The sequence below is a fragment of the Lygodium microphyllum genome, chromosome 1 (assembly GCF_053477565.2).
Source record: "Lygodium microphyllum isolate KBCC chromosome 1, Lygodium_microphyllum_v1.1.10, whole genome shotgun sequence".
NCBI classification, from domain to species: domain Eukaryota; kingdom Viridiplantae; phylum Streptophyta; class Polypodiopsida; order Schizaeales; family Lygodiaceae; genus Lygodium; species Lygodium microphyllum.
In genome coordinates, this window is record NC_141135.1 from 56,613,404 (window position 1) to 56,633,768 (window position 20,365).

A 20,365-nucleotide genomic window follows, 5' to 3' on the forward strand; every position below is an offset into this window, starting at 1 on the left:
CCGATCGGACCAGTTGGTCCGAGCCTAGTGATTGGACGGGTCGTTCCGATTGGATGGTTGTCCGAGTGTCCGATTCTGGGAATCGGACACTGGGTCAGACGTCCGATTCCGCCGGTCCGATGAGTTACGCACACCGATTTGCTCGATTTTCACTAGGTGTATTATCCTATTGGTCGTGCGATTACCCCGCGATAGAGCTGAAGTGGGGCGGACGAGATCGGTTACCTGAAGTCGCCGAATGCGATGTCCTCCTAGCTCCGGTCGATCGGACGGCTGCCCAGCTTGCTTACTCTCTCACTCTCTATCTCTCTCGCTCTCCGTTGGTTGGAAATGGGGTCCTCTTGCCCTCCCAGAGTTTATACCCTGCTAGTTCTGCCCTACACACTACAGGTTCCTTCCCTGGCATTTCCTATGCCGTTACCTTGCATCTACTCCATTTTTTCCCTTTGTTTCCTGTGGTTTTCCCCCTGTTTCACAGCAACAGCCCTCTGCCTTTTCGTGTGTGATTTCCTACTGCTAATCTATCCTAAACACATCCTGAATCGAAAGCAAAACATTGAACTAATTTCTCCATGTTTTCCAGTCATTAACAACCAGATTGTTCCAAAACACTTACATGTTCTGAAGATAAAAAACACCCGACTTCCTACCTATCTCAAGCTCCGTTTCAGGGTGAATGCCCTACTTCGATGCTCGATATGGGGCGCGCGAGTACTCGAGCTTGAATCCGTTGGTCCCGGCAACGGAACCAAAATGTGGGAGCTTTCACTCAACCACCAAGACCCACGGACCGCTTATTGCTTCAAGCGTTCCAAGGGAGCTCTCATGGCTATCTCTCACCTAGCCGACGCGTCGTCGATCCTACAAATGCAGTGAACTTACCTTGATGCTTGATCGAGTACCCTCCTCTCTCTCACACTCCGGTAGCTCCACGATTCTTGATGCTAGCTCAAGCATCATCAAGCCTCCTCCATCTCCAAGCTCCATCCTCCATAGCCGCGCGCGCAAGAGAAGAGAAGAAAAGAGAAGAGGAGAAGGGGAGAGGAGATGGTGGAGAGCTTCACCCTCTTGATTCCTCACTCCCTCACACACTCACTCCCTCACACTCTCACACTCCCTCTCTCAAGAGCATACACAAGCAAGAAGGAGAGAAAAAGAGAGGAAGAAGAAGACTAGTTTTGCCACACCAAAGAATGAGCTCTTCATTCACTTTTCAACTTTATATACAAAACCCTACTTCCCTTTTGGGCGGTCATCCCCTTTTTCCCTTTTTTACATGGCCGGTCATAGCCCAAGCCCTGTTTTCCATTGTCCTTTTATCTTCCTTGTTTCCTTTTCACTACCCTTCTATATTTACAAATCGCACGGGTGAGAGCCCCGGCGCTCTTTTACAAGATTTTAGGGTGCGCTTTTTATGCGCCTTTCCCTTTTCGTGGTTGCCTTGGCCTTTAACGATTGTCCTTGCGCTTTTGGCCTTTTCTCCTTTTTTTCCTTCCGTCGGGTTACTTTTTTTCCGCCTTTGCCCTACGTCTTTTCCACTTTCTTTCACTCTCTTCGTATTGGGGTTAACAACTGCAAAGGACATGGCTTCCAAAGACACAATTACGATTCTCGTACTTTACATAAGTGCCTTAACTCATTTAACAAAAAAATAATTCTACATCAATATTTCTTTGGTTTATAATTTTATAAAATGTCTTTTAACCTCAATTTCAACTCTAGATGGTCTATAGAATTTATGTAGGTTTGATTTTATATTTTAAAAATAAAAGATAATTAAAACTACTTAAAATGGCTTAGAATGATATATAAAATGTTTTATAAAATATTTGGTTAGAGAATTATGAGATGTGATATTCTTTTGATGAAGTATGTACTGTTGGAAATATTTGTGAAATTTTTCTAGAATTTTTGAAAGATGTTTACTATGTCTTAAAAATTATAAATAGTTATTTTGGATGAACATTATAGTATTTTTTTGATAAAAATCATGTTTTTAGTTCAACCAAAATTAGGATCTTCTATAGAAAACCTAAGAATACAGTTTTGGATCTTTTATGATATGTTCTTGGGGTTAGAGAAAAGAAAAATTTATTCAATGTTATTACTTTGAACATTATTAATATAAAATATGATATGTCTAACTTTATGCAAATTTAAAGTGTTGACGAGGTATTAAGTTATATCAATATTGGACAAGGAAAATATTTTTAAAATATAATTATAATTTATGGGTTTGAGGAATGTTAGTTGATTTGATCATAAAAGGAATTAGATAGAACTACTGGATTTATGCTCTGAAGTTAATTCCCAAAGGGATAAAAATCCTAGTTTTAGTATTTTAGTGTCTATATAGAGATAGAGACGAAGTGCGAGAATAGACAAACTTACTGAGTTTTCAATATTAGATTAGTTGGACTACTATGAATGAGCGTCATAAATATTGCAAAAGGCTAAGATAAATCATAGAAATTATCAATATCACCTATTCAGTGCAACAACTCCTAGGAGTTGGCTTGACAACCTAGTTAAAAGTGGGTCACTTATGCCCTTTAAGAGAATACAAGAGCACTAGGTCTCCTTTATCAAAGGAACTTTGTTATACATGTCTATCAAACCAAGTCTTGCATTGGGTCTTCAGCAAGGGCATTTGTAGGCAAAAAAAAGTTTCAATGTGGCATTCCAACTCCATAAGGTGGTTAGTCCAAGCACTAGTGCCTTCCCAATGCTCCTATACTACCATACAAATATTGGGGATTAGAAACTCAATTGGCATAATAGCATTAATTCCACAAGAGTGAGTTAGAATGGAGTCTAGCTAGTTGCATACTTGAAAGTTATGTGATAAGCCCAAAGGGCATGGCCATGAGTTTGTTATCCCAATCAAAACATGAAGCAAAGACAGTCTTGGTCAAAACATTAAGTGAAATCTTGTTGGTGGACTCAGCCTAGCCATTGGCCTAAGGGTACTACTGTAGAGATGACTTGCGATGGATAATTAGAAAAGTAGAGAGTAAATGCTCAATAAACTCATTCAGAAAGTGAGTCTCCTAATCAGTAACCAACTCAACTAGGGAGCCAAAGGGAGAAATCACATTATCTATGGTATAGGTGTCATTCTTACGGGTGGCTCATGCCTCAACCCATTTAGTCATATAGTTGGTTGCCACAATGATGTAGCATGCTTGAGAATACTAGGTAGCTAGAGTGATAGGTCTTATAAAGTCCATGTCATATTCACACATGCTTCTTGGATCACACACTCCACTTCATATTCACACATGCATCGTCAAAGGAGATTGTCCTACCCTACTTGATAAAGTTGAGCATCAATCATCTAGTAGAGCTAGGTCTTAATCAACAAATGGATGAGGCAAGACTTCTCACCAATATATTTATGTATGTGATGTGTACAAATGCGGTAACTTGGATCGAATGCCAATGCATAGATCGAATCCATTCTACTCTATATTTATGTATGTGATGTGTAGAAATGTGGTAACTTGGATCCAATGCCAATGCATAGATGGAATCCATTCTACTCTTTGAAAGCATAGCTCTCAACAAAATCTACTACCAATGCAACAACATTATCTAGAAATTTTTAAATACATTCTTTAAATAGTTGGGCTTGCCATCTGGAAATGTAATTGTAAGTAATGAAGGACTTGAGCTTCCACAGTAGCAAGGCAAGAAACTCATCACAACTCTTTATCTTTTTGTTTAAAATAACTTTCTACTTTCTTTATTTTTCATATTTGTATCCCTACACATATGCAAATATCTTAAAAATAATAGAAGGACTTGATTATCTTGTCTCCAAAGGGCAACATGCCAATGTCTTCACATCACAATTTTTAGATTCTCTCATCAAGCACTTTTTGTTATGAAAGGACTTTTCTTTTGTCTTTGGACTATCTTTGGATAGAGTGCTGACTTCCATAGTTGCATAATGCTATCAAAAGTATGCCTTAGAGATGAGCATGTTCTATGGCAAGTGCCATCTTCCCCACATATATCACAATTGCATACATGGGAACCAAATCTTTAAGAGCACATGTGATTGAGTGCATCCTTTAAGAAATCCATCTAAACGTCAATATTCACAATAGCATGTATATCTATCCTTCACTCGACAAACAAAGAAAGGCTTCAATGACTCAAAAGATACACAATTGAATTTTGCATTCTAGATGGAGTGTTTTGAATCTATGAAACAATTCGGTCTACAAATGAAACACCAAATAAGTATGGTGATTGCAAGGTAGCATGCCCTTGTACATGAAAGCTACAAATCATACATATGTACTAGCTAACAATCATACTAGTGCTAGCCAATTAATGCCAAACATGAATGTATGCTACTTAATTGGATATTGTATACTACTAAACAACACATTGTATAGATATGTTAACAATCAACACTTACATGAAAGCATGTTAACTAGCATACAAATGAATGTGCTAACTACTAATTAGCATACAATTGATTATGGTGACTGCTAAATAGCATCCAAGACTATAAACTAGCAAATACTATGCTAGAAAACACTTGTATGCTAGTGAACACTTCTATTAATGTGTTTTAACAAGCATACAAAGTACTATGGTGACTACTAACTAGCATACAATTGATCATGGTGAGTGCTAGACAACATACGAGAGATTGATGATTGCTAACTCGCACATAGGATTCTTAACTAGTAGACAATATGCTTGCAAAAACATGTGTGTTAGTCATCACATGTATGCATGTTAATTATCATAGAGATGATTGTGGTGACTAGTAATGTCCACACAATTGATTATGGTGACTGCTAACTAGCATAGAGATGATTGTGGTGACTAGTAATGTCCACACAATTGATTATGGTGACTACTAACTAGCATAGAGGGTTATTATCTAGTCGACTAGTTATGCATGTTAACTAGCATACATGATCATAACTAGTAGACTATTTCAAACATGTATGCTAGTTAGCAATCTACTGACCACAATCATATGCATGCTAATTAGCATACCATAATCAATATTGTGTACATGACCATTCGCCACAATCATTTTCATGATAATTAACCCATGTATGCTTCTTAACGCTAATCTGTATGCTAATTAGTAGTAACTATATGCTAGATATTTCATATGTATGCTAGTCAACAATGCATGCATGCCACTTAACAACAATCTATATGCTAGGTATCATGAAAATGCATTCTAGTTACCAATCACCTATATGCTAGTAGGCTCATATATATGCTAGTCAACACTAACATAATGCACTACCTATATGCTAGCTAGATAGCAGTTGTATGCTACTTAAGAATTAGTTGTACGCTTTTTAGTTCAGATCTATATAGCTAATCAACATTAACTTATATGCTACCTAGTTAATACTCAAACATGCTAGTCAACACTACCATGAAGCATCATTCAAAATATTGAAATATAGATTGAAGCCAATAGAACCAAGCATGATTAATACACTTGAGGTTCATCAAGTAGATAGACAAGATGTCTAAGGTAAGTTTTCTTTCCTAATCTTTTTCTACATGCATCCTCCTTATTTACTAGGAGAAACATGCAACTTTGTCTCCCAAAATGTGTAAACCATTTGTTGAAGTTCACTTATTATATTGCTCCATGCTTACTTCCAACATCTTGTCAATGAGAATGTGCCTTTTCCTTCACCTCTATTAGCTCAAACATAGGACCTTGCCTGTTACAAGGATTTATTGATAAGTTGTAGAACCCTTGCTACCTTATGAATTGACATTGCATCAATATTGTTCACCAACATGGTCCATGTACTATTCTTTAGGAACAACTCTTCCTTGTTTGTTAGTTGCTTCACAGTAGCTAATGTATTATGCACATTGGCCACTAGTGCTGCTTGCATTTCTTGCTCCTTTCTAGACAAATGATGTCATAGCCCTACAACTATAGGATGTTGTAGAAATCAATCAAATATTTCATTCCTCAATTCTTTTATTGTGCCTTTGGTCTTATTAAAATGAAGAAATTTATTGTTTCAAGCACAAATTGTTGTGTTTTTTATTCATAAGTCTAAGACTTGCATTTCTCACAATACTACCTCTTTCTTTCAGCCTCATATTACCTAATGGTGGCACATGATTGCAAATCTCTCTCAAAAGGGGCTTGATCTAGTGGATTTTCTTATCACTAGAATCCATTGACCTAAGGTGATTGAAGGCAAAGCATGTGAAATGATGGATTTTCTTGTCTCTAGAACCGTTGATAGCAAGTGATAAATGCTGAAGTGTATGATCCATTGGGTCTTCCTATTCTTAGAATCTTGCAACTTACAAAATATGAGTGGAAAAATAAGATTGATCTAGCATATGTTGGCTTGTTTGATAGCATTCTAGTTCAGCTAAAAATAACAGTACCTTCTTCGATCAATATCGTAATGCACATATGTTTTCAACACACACACACACACACACACAGTGTGAGTGCATGCACGCGCACTACCAAGAGGTGTGATTGAGAGCAAGAATGGAAGAGGGTGTTGCAAGTCTATGCCTAGTACAAGCAAACTTAGTTTGATCACACACACACACACACACACACACACACACACACACACACACACACACACACACACACACACACACACACACACACACACACACACACACACACACACACACACACACACACACACACACACACACACACACACAGAACTACTAAGAGACAGTGTGTGATAGCTTCTAAGAGATGTGATGGAGAGTAAGAATGGAAGAAAGTATTATAAAGTTTCTGATGTCACTAAAAACAAATTCAATTTTCTCCTCAACTATACATGAAAATGTGTGTGTGTGTGTGTGTGTGTGTGTGTGTGTGTGTGTGTGTGTGTGTGACACACACACACACACGGGAGGGAGATTTTACCTGCTATCTTGGAGTGGAAATTCTAGCATTCACTCTTTCATCCTGATGGATCATAGGGCTCTCAACCTGCTATCTTGCTTCTCAAATAGGTCTCCCCACACTCAAGCAAGTCCCCCCACCATGTGATTCATAATATTTCTAATAGTTTGTCTTACTAGCTATTATCAATTCTTGGTAATATATATATAGCCTCTATACAATGAACACTACAATATTTGACCTACTTTATAGGTTCTAAATAAGCTGTGCATATTTGTAGAAAAAATTAAAATAACATGTGTAGCACTTATAGGTCAAAAAATGGGAGCCTAAAATAGTCTCAAATAAAAAATGAAGCATGCCAATACTTAAATATCTTACCCATAACGTTTTTTGACCTCTTTGCACATGTCAAATCTTTCTCAAGTAAACATCACAAATATTTCTATTAGCAATGCTAATTGGAGACTTCTACCCACTCTAATGCCAACTAATCAAGCTAGAAGGAGAATGGAGATTTTGCAAAGATGGCTGTCCCACCACAGATGTCGATCACTCATAAAGATGTACTGAAGTGAGCTTGACTTCTAACACCTCCTTCCCTTCCCACCATTCTTGAAGTGCTATTCTCAGGCTAGGGACTCAGAACTCTACTAGTAGAATTGCCTCGGTTTCATAGAATCTGCCTGTCCGTTTGCTTGAGGGTAGTATGGAGAGGATTTTTGATGGATGATAAGAAAGGTGGATAGAAGATGTGCTATCACTTCATTGATGAAGTGCGTGCCCTGGTCACTGACTAGTTCGATTGGGCAGCCAAACCGTGAGATCACCTGTTCCCATAAGAACTTGGTAGTCATTCTAGCGTCATTTTTTCATGTCGCTCTCGCTTCCGCCCATTTCGTTAGGTAGTCCGTTGCCACAATGATATATTTGGACTACGAATACTATGCCCCATGACTAACGGGTCCTACAAAGTCAATTCTTCACTTTTCAAAGGGTTATCGTGCAATGATTGGGGTTAAGTCCATTTGATCCTTGTGAATCGGTACCTTTGTCCATTAACACTCGTCACAATGCTTAATGAATTACACTGCATCACGAAAAAGCATGGGCCACTACAGTTGAGACTGCAGCACCTTACGAGCTGTCGTATCTCCGCTAAAGTGTCCTCCAGCAATTTCGTTATATGCCTCTGTGAGCACATCTTGCATCTCATGCTCGCATTTGCATCTACGCAGTAACCCGTCTTGCCGTAACCTATATAGTTGGCCTGCTATCAATTGATAGGGTTGGATTTCGAGGATAAGTCGCTTAATCGAGCCTTTTCTATTGGCCGCTCAAGTAGTCCATGCTCCAGTACATGGACGATGCATCCAATCCTCAATTTACCTCTCCTCAATGTGTGTGTTCTTTCCCGTGCACTTGTGCTCAATCAGGCTTTTGCTGTCCTTAAGTGTACTTCAGGTGCGGAAATTTAGGGTGAGTACAGAAAAAAAATGTCTAAATGGATTACGCACCCTCTCGCTTCGTTTTAGGCCTAGTAGGCTTGTTGATCCATGTCAGGCCATCTTTGGGTTATTCGTCCAAGTTGCAGGGGCCGAGTGTGTCACTCGGACGCCAAGGGCCGAATGGTAACTAGCCCGAATGGACCTAGGGCCGAGTCAAGAGGGCCAAGGGCTGAGGGCCGAGGGCCAAATAGTGTTGTAGGCCGAGTGGCCGAGTCAAGTGGGCTAAGGACCGAGGGCCAAGGCTAATGGGCCGAGGCTAATGGTGAATGTCAACTTGTCCGAGTGGGGTTAGGCTGAGTGGGCAGGGCCAAAGTCCGATTTTCAAAGTTGGTCCAAATGCTTCACTCGGATATGCCGAGCAAAAGGCGTCCGAGTGTAGTGGACCAAATGGCCGGATGGTCCAAGGGCCAATTAGCCGAGTGGTTTGAGGGCCGATTCTGGGACTCGGCCTAGAATCGCCAACACTCAGATAGGCCAAGTCATGCACGACAACGGCCGCATCGGGAATGATTTCGTTGAATCTAATGATCCTCACAACCGTTGAGCACGACGCCTTCCAGATCACAACAAATACATAACAGAGAGGTCCTGACATATCTAAATCGTGCGAAGAGTTCCGCAATGGCAAGATCATATCGAATCAATGCTGGAACCACACTCTCTCAATGTCAGGGCATGAAATGAGATCTTCCCAGTCCCCTTGGCTCTTAAATCCCTTGCTGGGTAAGGTTTCGGTGTCCCCAATCACTCACTTGCCGACATTAACATCCCAAGCGCTCTTTTTTTCCCATTTTTGCATGACTTGTGCCCTATTTTACCTTGTTTTTTAGTAGCAAACCCTACGCTTTTCCTATCTGGTTTTCTAATCCTATCCTACTCTAAATGCAACAACGGTCAAAGGCAAAAAATAGAAATGATTTCTCCATCTTTTCCAATCATCAAAAGAGCAAAATAACCTAAAATACTTGTTTTGAAGATCAAAAAACCCAAACTTCCTATCTACCTCAAGCTCCTGTTTGGGGATGAATCCCTTACTTAGATGCTCGATATGCGGCGCACGAGGGCTCAAGCTTGAATCCGTTGGTCCCAGCAAACGGAAACAAAATGTGGGAGCTTTTGCTCAATCGCCAAGACCCACGGACCGCTTATTGCTTCAAGCGTTCCAAGCGAGCTCTCATGGCTATCTCTCACCTAGCCAACACGTCATCGATCTTCTCGAGGTGTAGTGATCTTATCTTAATGCCAAAACGAGTTGCCTCCTCCCTCACACAAGTCGGTAGCCCCACGATCCTAGCTGCTAGCTCAAGCATCCTCAAGTCTTCTCCATCTCCAAGCTCCATTCTCCATAGCCATATGCAAGGTAAGAGAAGGGAAGGGAAGAGAGAGAAAAAGAGAAGAGGAGATGGTGAAAAGCTTCACCCTCTTGATCCCTCACTTCCACACACTCACTCACTCCCTCACACTCTCACACTCCCCCCCTCAAGAGCACACACACTAGCAAGAAGAAGAGAAGAAGAGAAGAAGAGAGGACTCTTGTTAGCCACACACCAAAGAATGAGCTTTCATTCACTTTTGAACTTTATATATACAAACCATAAAACCCCCATGGGCGCCCATCCCTTGTTACATGACCGGGCATTGTGGCAAGGTCCCTTTTCCTAATTGCCTCTTCTTGCTTCATGCCTATACCCGTCTATTCCTTTACAAGTGGCACAGGAAGGAGCCTGGCGCTCTTTTACAAGAGTTTTTAGAGTTTTTGAGGCGCCTTTCCTTTAAAATTGCTCTTTTTGCCTCAGTTTAGTTTTCGAGACCGCCTCTATGCCTTTGCTCTCTTTCTCTTCTTTTTGCACTTTTTCCTTTATTTTTTCGCCATTTCGATTTAAGGTCAACCGTAATACTAGGAGGCAATGATGTGGCATTCACATGGGATTTAACTACTTTCATTTGTAGAGTAATATTTATCTTAGCTTTTCCAAATGCAACTACAATAAAAGGCTAGCCAAGTCTATGAGATCTAACATTTTGAGACATTCAATACATATTTTGAGATTCAATGAGAATTCACTCTTTATTTTTGTGTCAAGAATTGTATTTGATCATTTCCATCTACCCTAGCCTCTTTCTACAATTTTATCTTTCCAAAATCTCTTTCTAATTTGTTGATAGTGGGCACTTTCTATCTATCACTACCCATATCTCAATATGTTATTCCATGTCTACTCAAATGCATTTTGCATTGATACCTATGACAAGAAGGACAAAAATCATTTCAGATGCATTAGATACATCCATACAAGTAGTAATAGGCCAACTGATTAGTCCCACAAAGTCATAATCTCACAAGTTAGACCAATTTTTAACTCAAACAATTGTCTCCAAAAGAAAATATCCAAATTAGACTCATTATGTGAAGATTTGCTAATAATGGTTTCAAATAAACATGCCTTTGGAGGCTCATCTCTTCATATCTTAAATCTAAATTACCCTTACTCAAGTTACATTTGATTCACTTGATATTTTTGTTATGTAACTAGACATGGTGATACCTTGGGACCACTCTATTATGAGTAGTGGTTCTAGGTATATGGGCACTCATCCATAGCCCCCAATGGTATAATCTGTGATGGAAGGTCATACATGCACTTTGATGATATCCAAGTACACTTTTGTGTATGTTGTTGATACTCAACATACTCAAATAGTGAGTATCATTTTGCAATAGTTTTGGTCTCTTCATTATCAAAATGCTTGTATCTACCATACACATTAGCTTGTAGCCTATAGTTTGCTATTTTCATCTTTTTTGGTTGTGATGATATTGATTGCACCTATATAATAGACACATGTGCATTTGTGTATCTACCATACACATTAGCTTGTAGCCTATCTCTATAGCTTGCTATTTTCATCTTTTTTGGTTGTGATGATTTTGATTGCACCTAAATAATAGGCACATGTTCATTTTAGTTTCCAATGATACAATTTGTGAAGGACTCTCTATAGGTTAATAGATTTTCCTTCTGTAGGCTTTTACTCTCATCTAAACATATACTTTAGGCTATTGATATGTGAGGTTTATGCTACTTTGGGCCATTATATTGGTTGATAATGCCCCACATGACATGATTAATTAAGAGTTATTTCACTAATAGAAGTAATAATAAATAAACTGGCTACTTTTTTTAAAAACTTTCTAACTACCCACTTAAGTAAGGCAAGCAAGTTCGGCTAGGTGCTTGACTTGGATTTCATAACAATAATTCTACATGTATTTAATGTGGTATTATAATCATTAATAGCAAATAGTTAGTTTATAGTTCTACTTCCCTTAAGAGTTTTTTCATCCTTTCTTATTTTTGTAAGCATACCCTTTGATTGCCTTTATTCTATGGGATTTTTTATCATATCATCTTAGGTTTAGTAATGCCCCCTTTCTCCTCATCATCAGCTTTGATACCGACCCATGGTTGTGCAAACCAAACCTACTTCCTACCTGGGATCCCACCTGGCAAACCAAAAGGACTACCAAGTGAGCTACATTGAAGCACATATGCCTTCTCAAAGCAAGATAAAGCCTATTGCTCATCATCTCTAATTCAAAATTGAGTGTTTGGCCATTTCATCTCTCACATATGTGTGCATCAGCTATCTTCAAGCCATGGCCATTGCCACTAATGGTGGTGAGTATGACCATGCAATCTTGACTACACAATTGCCTAGCCCATGGACTATTTTTTTCTCTTGACATGGTGGATAGGGTTTTTGATTATTGGCTCCATGTGGATTTAGCTCTACAAGTCCTACCTTTCATGCCCCTAAATTGGTATTGTTAACCCTCCCTCTTTCTCTTGATCTATATTCACTATAGCATTTGCATTGCTAGAGTATATAGGCCATTCTTCCCCAAACCTACCCTAATACAACCATGAGTCTAGCATGCTCATATTGACACTTTCTAGCTCTCCAAATGATTCCCTTCTCTCATTTCATGTGTGATCACTAATTGCATAGTGGCCTTCAACCCTGGAACAAGTATTTTACTTTGTTGAATCTAAGGCCATGAGCTATGCATTATCTTTTTCTTTAATTTTCATGGAGTTTTTAGAAGTCAAGACATTTGAGTATATTAATATGATTATTATCAAGAAGAGGACTAAGAGGTGAGACAAAGGAGTGCAAAAGAGAGAGAAATGAGGCCATGAGCTATGCATTATCTTTTTCTTTAATTTTCATGGAGTTTTTAGAAGTCGAGACATTTGAGTATATTAATTTAATTATTATCAAGAAGAGGACTAAGAGGTGAGACAAAGGAGTGCAAAAGAGAGAGAAAAGAGAACAAAGAATGAGTGACAAGGAGAGAGAAATACCAAAAAGATAGGAAAGAAGAGAGAGAAGCCATAGAAACTGTGAACCAAGAGGTGAGATGAGTGATAGTAATTGTATTATTTGCAAAAAGTGAATTACTTATCTCACGTCTTTTCTTCTTGTGTCAATGAAACAATGTATTATCAATAAACTCTCTCTCCAATAATATGTCTTCCCAGCTTCTTACAATCCATCCCTTGTCAAAGGTTTTTGCCCACAAAAACAAAATTACAATGGCTAAAAATGATGGATAGAATAGAGTACTACTCTAATTTCAACTATACAAATGATGAAAAATGAATGAAGAAAGTGAAATCTTTTTACTAAAATCGAGACATCAAGAGAAGCCTTTGCCACATACACAATCTGGATGTCTTCAAAAGAGAGTTTGAGCCTTTAGATCTTTAAGAGAAAGTCCATGTAAGGAATAGACAATTGGCTAAAAAAGCTAGCCCTATTGAACAAAAACTACCATAACGCCTAATAGAATGATCCAAATGGGGTGTAGTAAATTTGTGAATTTGATCTCTATGCAACGAATATGTATCGCTCTACAACCTGGACTGAAAGTCGAAAGTGATGTTAGTGTCCATTTGTGTTGGTTCTAAGTACGCCTATCATCATTTCTATGATATTTGTGCTTAAATACCAATTACACATGGCAACCACAATTATCGTTCCTTTTCACTCTAGACTGAATGCATACATGTTTGCATGGTCTGCCTAAGCCAATTCCAACTTTAGGTCATACACCATAGTCTCAGTCTAGACAAATGATAAGCCTTCTAAGGTTGTTTTGTTCCCTCAATGAAAGCTATATCCAAGGTACATAAAGCTTCTCCTAAATTCAAGAAGTGTTGTTTGCATTCCAGTCCTTTGATTAGGAGTGAACATGACCTTTCTGTATTTCCACCCATTACACCATCAAATCTAATGACTTGTTTCATAGCTTCACTCAACTCAGTAGGTATTTCATCAATAGTCGCAACTCCACCTTTACTTTTGATTCCAATGGCACACCACCCTAGCGTATCCTTCCCCAAGTTCTCTAGGTCTTCCAATGAATATCTAAATGCTTTTATCCAGCAATTCAATGTAGCATATACAATTGATTGCCCTGGTCAGGTCAATGAAGCCCATAAGGTCACCATATTTGGATCCTCAATGCAAAAAAATACTACAACTTGGCTAGTGGCAAAACATGGCAGATCGAGCAAATGCACAAAAACTTGAAAGACTCTGCCACCTAAAGCAAGGTGACAGATAAGTCCAAGCATATACTGCCAAGTTCACAATACTGAACAGTTGCGTTGATCCCAATGATCAACCAAAAGATGAAATGTTGAATACCCTTTATGTTCAAGGTTTCAATAAGCCTATCTAGAAAGCATTCACTTCCGATGATGTATTGGATAATAACATTGACCCATTTTATAAGAAAGCTCTCAAGTTAGAGCAATTCCTATCAAAAGAGAAGTCAAGAAAAGGAAAGAAATCTGAGAAGTTTGCCACCAAACATCAAAATGATGATAGTAGAATCAACTTTTGATTCTAATTTGGAAGTAGAATCCAATAGTACAGATTTTGATTCCAAAGAGGAAGAAGAAAAGAAGGAACATATGAGTAAGAACCTAAAAAAGGAAAGAAAACAATCAAAAACGCCAAGAAGAATGAGGTCAAAAACCTTTGATGCACACAGTGCAATAATCCAAGGCATGTTCAGGTGGAATGCAGCCTGGTGCAATATTTGAAACATTGCTACACACAATACTAAGTACTATCGATATAATAGTAGGTACCAGAGATGGCCCATCTCGAAGGAGGGCAAGGTATCGAGGCAAATAATTTTTGCCAATGGATCAACCTTTCAGCCAATCGGACGGGGCCGTGGCATATACCAATTAGGATTATCAACAACCTAACAATGGCCGTGGTGGGTGTGGTAGAGGTGAAAGAGGCCGATGGAATTTTTGGCCCTTTGCTAAATATTGCTTCTTTTATATGCAAGAAGGACATTGGTGATCCAAGTGTCCAAAAGCCCAAGCCTATGATGCACATAAAAGACAAGGACACTAAAGCCTGATGGTGTATGCCTAGCACCGACATAGCAGAGATCAAGGAACTATCCAAACTGAAGATGCATGTGATCATCTAGTTTAGCAAAACCTACATGCCCATTGTGGGCCAAGCAAGAGAAAGTTAGCCACCAAGTAGCCAAATATGACTGTAGGTGTGAGCTAGTGGCCATGAAACATTAGGACCTAAGCTTTAATCCAGAGGTTAAACTTAGAAATCGGCTTGGCAGCTCAAAGCAACTACAGTCTACTCAGCATATCCACCCAGTTAGGGAATGCAGTAGTTTGTGATGAAGACTCATTCCCACCCAACATCGAAAAACCCAAACCCCAACTTGATTATAAATCTAGAGCCTACGAAGTTTAACCCAACTTAGCACAACAAACAACACACATGGCCTAGGGGAAAAACAAACAAGTTGCATGAGAAGATCTACAATCAAGCAAAGAGAAGAATCTAGGTAGTGGCCCTAGAATTCAAAAAGGGAACTAGCTAGAAGCTCATCCTAGCAATCAAAAAAGCAACAAATCCAGATGTGAACTCTAAAAAAGTTCACAAGAAGAATCCAGAAGATCATCCCGAATAGAGGCATAGTAAAACCCTGAATGCTAACCTTGGTGGTGGTGGAAGTCAATCAAAGGAGATTAAACCCTATAGCAATGGAAGGAAACACGCCAAGCACTATCGCTATTCCAAACTCATCCAAAGCATCAATCGGATGGGACCCTAACAATATTACTATTCCACTAGGTGATCTACTAAATCTAGCCCTATCTTTCAAAGATCACCTCCTGAAAATGATTCAACTCAAGCACCTAATATTGCTTGAATCGGAAGTCGTATCCATGACATCCCATGCTTTAAAGGAAACAATACAAAAGATCCAACCATCGCAACAGGCCCCCTATATGATCCAACCATTCCAATGATTCTATTTGATGTAAGGACCAGATCATCCAAAACATCTTGTTGGATAGTGAACTTGGGGTAAATATCATCACATTAGTGGCACGCCAAAAACTAAGATTGATGGATTGGAAACCAACCTTCTTCCTAGTGGGAGGATGGCCAATCAATAGTAGCATGTATAATCTCTGGCCATTATTAGGTCTGTACTTCTAGAAATTGCCATGGTCCAATATCTAGTTTCCCTCATACTCTTGAATATGGAGCATGCTGGCAAAGATTACCATCTAGTATTGGAAAGACCTTGTCTATGCCAAAGTCAGTCATAACTAGGATAAGTATAAACTAACTATCCATAGGAATCAACACAAGGTAATGGTGGTCTTCTTGACCAATGTTGCCCCACTTGCCTCACATTGTTGACTTTCTATAACTAAAATTGTCAATATGGTTGAAAGCTTAAGTGATGATGAAGAAGAGGAGTTCTTGAAGGGTAAAGCTGACCTACAACCCTGGTATCTCATTAAAATTATCCAAATCAGTAAATAGTACATGCAACCCCAGAGTTTGCAATCTCAAGCCCCAAAAGAGCAGGAAGAGGAAAACAGTCCAAATGGTTCCAAAACTCAAAACCCAGACTACATAAAAGGAAACACCAATACTAACCAGATTGTTAATGCCAACATCAGTGAAATCTTGAATCAAGAGCACAAGTTTGAAGCATAGATGCAAAAAGTCACAAGAGTAAAAGAAGATGCATTGGACACAGTCTATTTGGGTCTAGGAAAAACCACTGAAATAAATCAAACCAATCAAGATCAATGCTAAATTGCAACTACAATTTCTTCATGATTGCATGGGTTTGCTAACCAAATTCAAGGACATGTTTGCATGGAAATATTTTGATATGATAGGGCTGGATCATAGATTCTATCAACATTGGATTCCTTTGAAATTGGATGCTATTTCAATTTGGATATAATGCTACAAATTGAACCCTCACATGGCTAAACAAGTCATTGGAATGACTATTGAGAGTAGGTTTCATCACTCAAGTAGATCGAGCAGAGTGGATCTCCTTGATAGTCATTGTTTCCAAAAAGAATAAGAAGTTGTGGATATGTATGGATTACCAAAATCTTAATACAACCACAATCTCAAATCCCTTCCCTATCCCTTACTTGGATACCATACTAAATGAAGTAGCTAGCCATGAGATATACTACTCTTCTCGATGGTTTCAAAGGATACAATCAAGTGTGCCTTACTCTAAAAGACCAAGCTAAGATAGCTTTCATCACTATATTGGGAATATATGTATCCACAATGATGTGGTTTGGTCTCAAGAATGCACCGATCTTCTTTTAGAGAGATATGTAGGAGATCTTTGGACCTTGCCTCACGAATTTCATGAGGGTCTTCTTGGATGATTTTAGATGCACCTCCACTTTGCCTCACCAAATGTTGAGAGATAAGTTTTAAGTCTAAATCTGCTCAAATGTGTATTTGTTGTTCAAGGCGGTATTTTGCTAGGCCATATCATCTCACAAAATGGCATTACTATCAACCCCACCAAGGTGGCAAGGATCATGCAAGTTGTTGTACCAAATTTTCCATCGATGTTACTCTACTTTTTAGGCCAAATCCAATGGCATGGCCATCACTGTCTTTTGGCACACTTGATTGCTCCCCTCAACAAATTGGCGCATGTGGCTAAATCTACTTACCAATGGAATGAAGAAGTTGACTTGGCATTCTAACGCCTTCAACTATTACTCTCCAAAGCTCCTATTGTGATTTTGCTAGATTGGGTGAAGAATTTCCATGTATTTGTAGATGCATCTAACATTGCTATTGGAAGTGTGCTTATGCAGCAAGATGCAAATAGATAGTTCAAACCAATGTTCTATGCTAGTAGAAGATCCAAGAAAAACTATTCAGTTATTGAAACATAGTTTCTTGGCATGATCTACTCCATCAAAAAGTTTTGACATTATTTACTAGGATATTCATTTGTCTTTCATGTAGATCATTTAGCACTTGTCTACTTGGTCAAGCACCAAAATGTCATTGGGTGACTCACCCGGTGCATTCTCATGTTGTAGGAATTTGAATACATAGTCATACATCACCTTGAAACCTAGCATGTCATTATAGATTTTCTACCTTGCCTTGATTTTAGAGAGCCACCAAAACTGGTGTAGAAGATGACTTTTTGGATGCCAAGATGTTTGCTATAGAAGTGAATGCACCAAATCTGGAGCCACCCAACCCTTTGTGGTCATGGTATGAAGAAATGATGACTTTTTTTGAAACCAATATATCTTTGTCTCACCTCCAAAAGGATCAATGAAAATGATTGGCTCTCTAGAGCTAGTGTTTTGACATTGTCATGGGATAGTTTTACTATCAAACTCTCTCCAGAGCATTGCAACGAGTGGTCCTTTCCATGGAGCAGTCTACTGTCCTAGAGGAAGCCCATCAAGGAATTGCTAGCATCCACTTCACTTGATGTTACAACCCTAGAATCTAGCAAGTTGTCCACAAGTGGGTCTAGCACTATGACTCTTGTGTCAAAGACTGAGCCAACCTACAGAGACCACTTTCCACTTTGGCCAATCCTACTTTTGGAACCCTTCTAGAAGTGGAGGCTATCGGACTTCATCGATCATATTTTTTGCAGCCTATACAAGAAACAAGTATATATTGACGGCAACAAATTATTGCACCAAATGGAAAGAAGCATGTCTTCTACTGAAAAACATCGTGAGGTCAGTTTGCCAAATGTCTCCTACTGAAAAACCTTCACCAGATATGGCACTCTAATAGAACTAGTTAGTGATAGAGATACACATTTTGTAAATAAGATCATCAAGGAGCCCACATCATTCTTGTCGATTGTGCATAACAAATCTTCATCTTACCATCCACAAGCTAATGGCTTAATTGAGTCCACCAACAAGGTCTTGTTTAAAATCTTAACTAAAATCTTAGCCATTGCTCCCTTGGAATTTTTAGTCCTAAGTTTTTGACTCCTGAAACCAGCTCATTTCAAAAGAATTACTTCCATTTCATATGGAAGCCATTTCCCAAAAGACCGAATGCACGGCATGTATATTCTATAAGAGGTCCAAGCTTGGTAGAAGCATCCACTTGATTGATTGTCCAAAAGACCACTATTCCAAAAGGGCAACTCATCCTGGTCTTTATGACTAAGAGGAGGAAACTTCCTAGCAAGCTCAAGTTCCGATGGAGTAGTTCTTTCTAGGTCTTTCATGAATTTGGCACTCATTCATTCTATCTAATAGATTTACGAGGCAAGATGTTGTCTCAGCCTATCAACGAATTCTGACTCTAGCACTATCATGCTAAAGGCCTCCAATACCCATTTTTTATCACACAGGATTCCCTTGCTTCCACTTCACCATCAGATTCTAACATTCCTTTTCCACTAGTTACCCACCTCCAAATTGAATGGCTCTCAAAAGTCTCCACCTATGTTGATGTGGCATTCATTTATGAAACCCACTCATTATTAACAAATATAGTCATGACAATGGCTTGGTATCTCAAAAACCCCATTCTAATCACGTTTGGTTATGGTCTATTTTGCTGACATGGTGCACATGCATTGGCCACTGTCCTTTTGTATTAATCACACCCTCCCTAAAGAAAGAATATTTTCATTGACACCCTTATTTTGTGCTCAATACTTGTGCATATCTCTTTTTCACCTCTTCTTGCCCTCTCTATCTCTTGCACTCTTTCCCTCTCATTATCATGTGTTGCGAAATAATAAATGATGTATGCTCCGGGAAGAGATGTCATGAATACCATATGCACAGTGAGGAGAATGGAGAAGCTAAAAAGCTATAAAGACATGTATTTGGTTCACTTTTCAAGGAAATGCTATTTTGTACTTTGTACTTCATTCTGTGTCTCTGTCATGGTCAACTCAAGATTGAGTTTATGAGTCCAAGCCTACATATTGGAACCTAATTCACTTGAGCAATAGTTTGTCCTCTTGTCTATGTCACTAGGAGTCTTGTTATCGACTTGCGTCATCCATAGTCAGTGCTATGCTCTAGATCCATGTTTTTTAACATGGTATCAGAGCCTAGTTGGGCATGGCACAACTCATACTCTGACTCTCTAGTTTCCTTTCACCTTGGGTGATCTCTAACCAACTCACATTCAACTCATGTCTCCATTTTCAACTTCAAATCTCAGCTAGACCTTGTTTCATCCATAGACAAACTGCACCTACCCACCTTGGAGCTTCTAGATCTCTCTCTACAAGCCATATCTTCCAAAGATTCCTTCTAGAGATATCTTCCTCTACTCAAGGCGCTTCGAGTTGGCACCTCAATCGATGACATTGCTGCTCTACAGCTCTAGCATTGTAGAAATTGGAACTCGATGCCCTGTTTGCACCTACGTGCTATCATACAGCTCCCGCCATTCATGCATGCCATGATCCAACTTGTAGTTATAGGGCCTTTGAAGCTCATTGTATGAGCTATCTCACCACTAGAGGGCTCTTCAAAAGATGTACTACAGCTTGTGCTACAAGCAAAAAACCATTAGGCTTGTTTAAACCTAACAGAAGCCATAG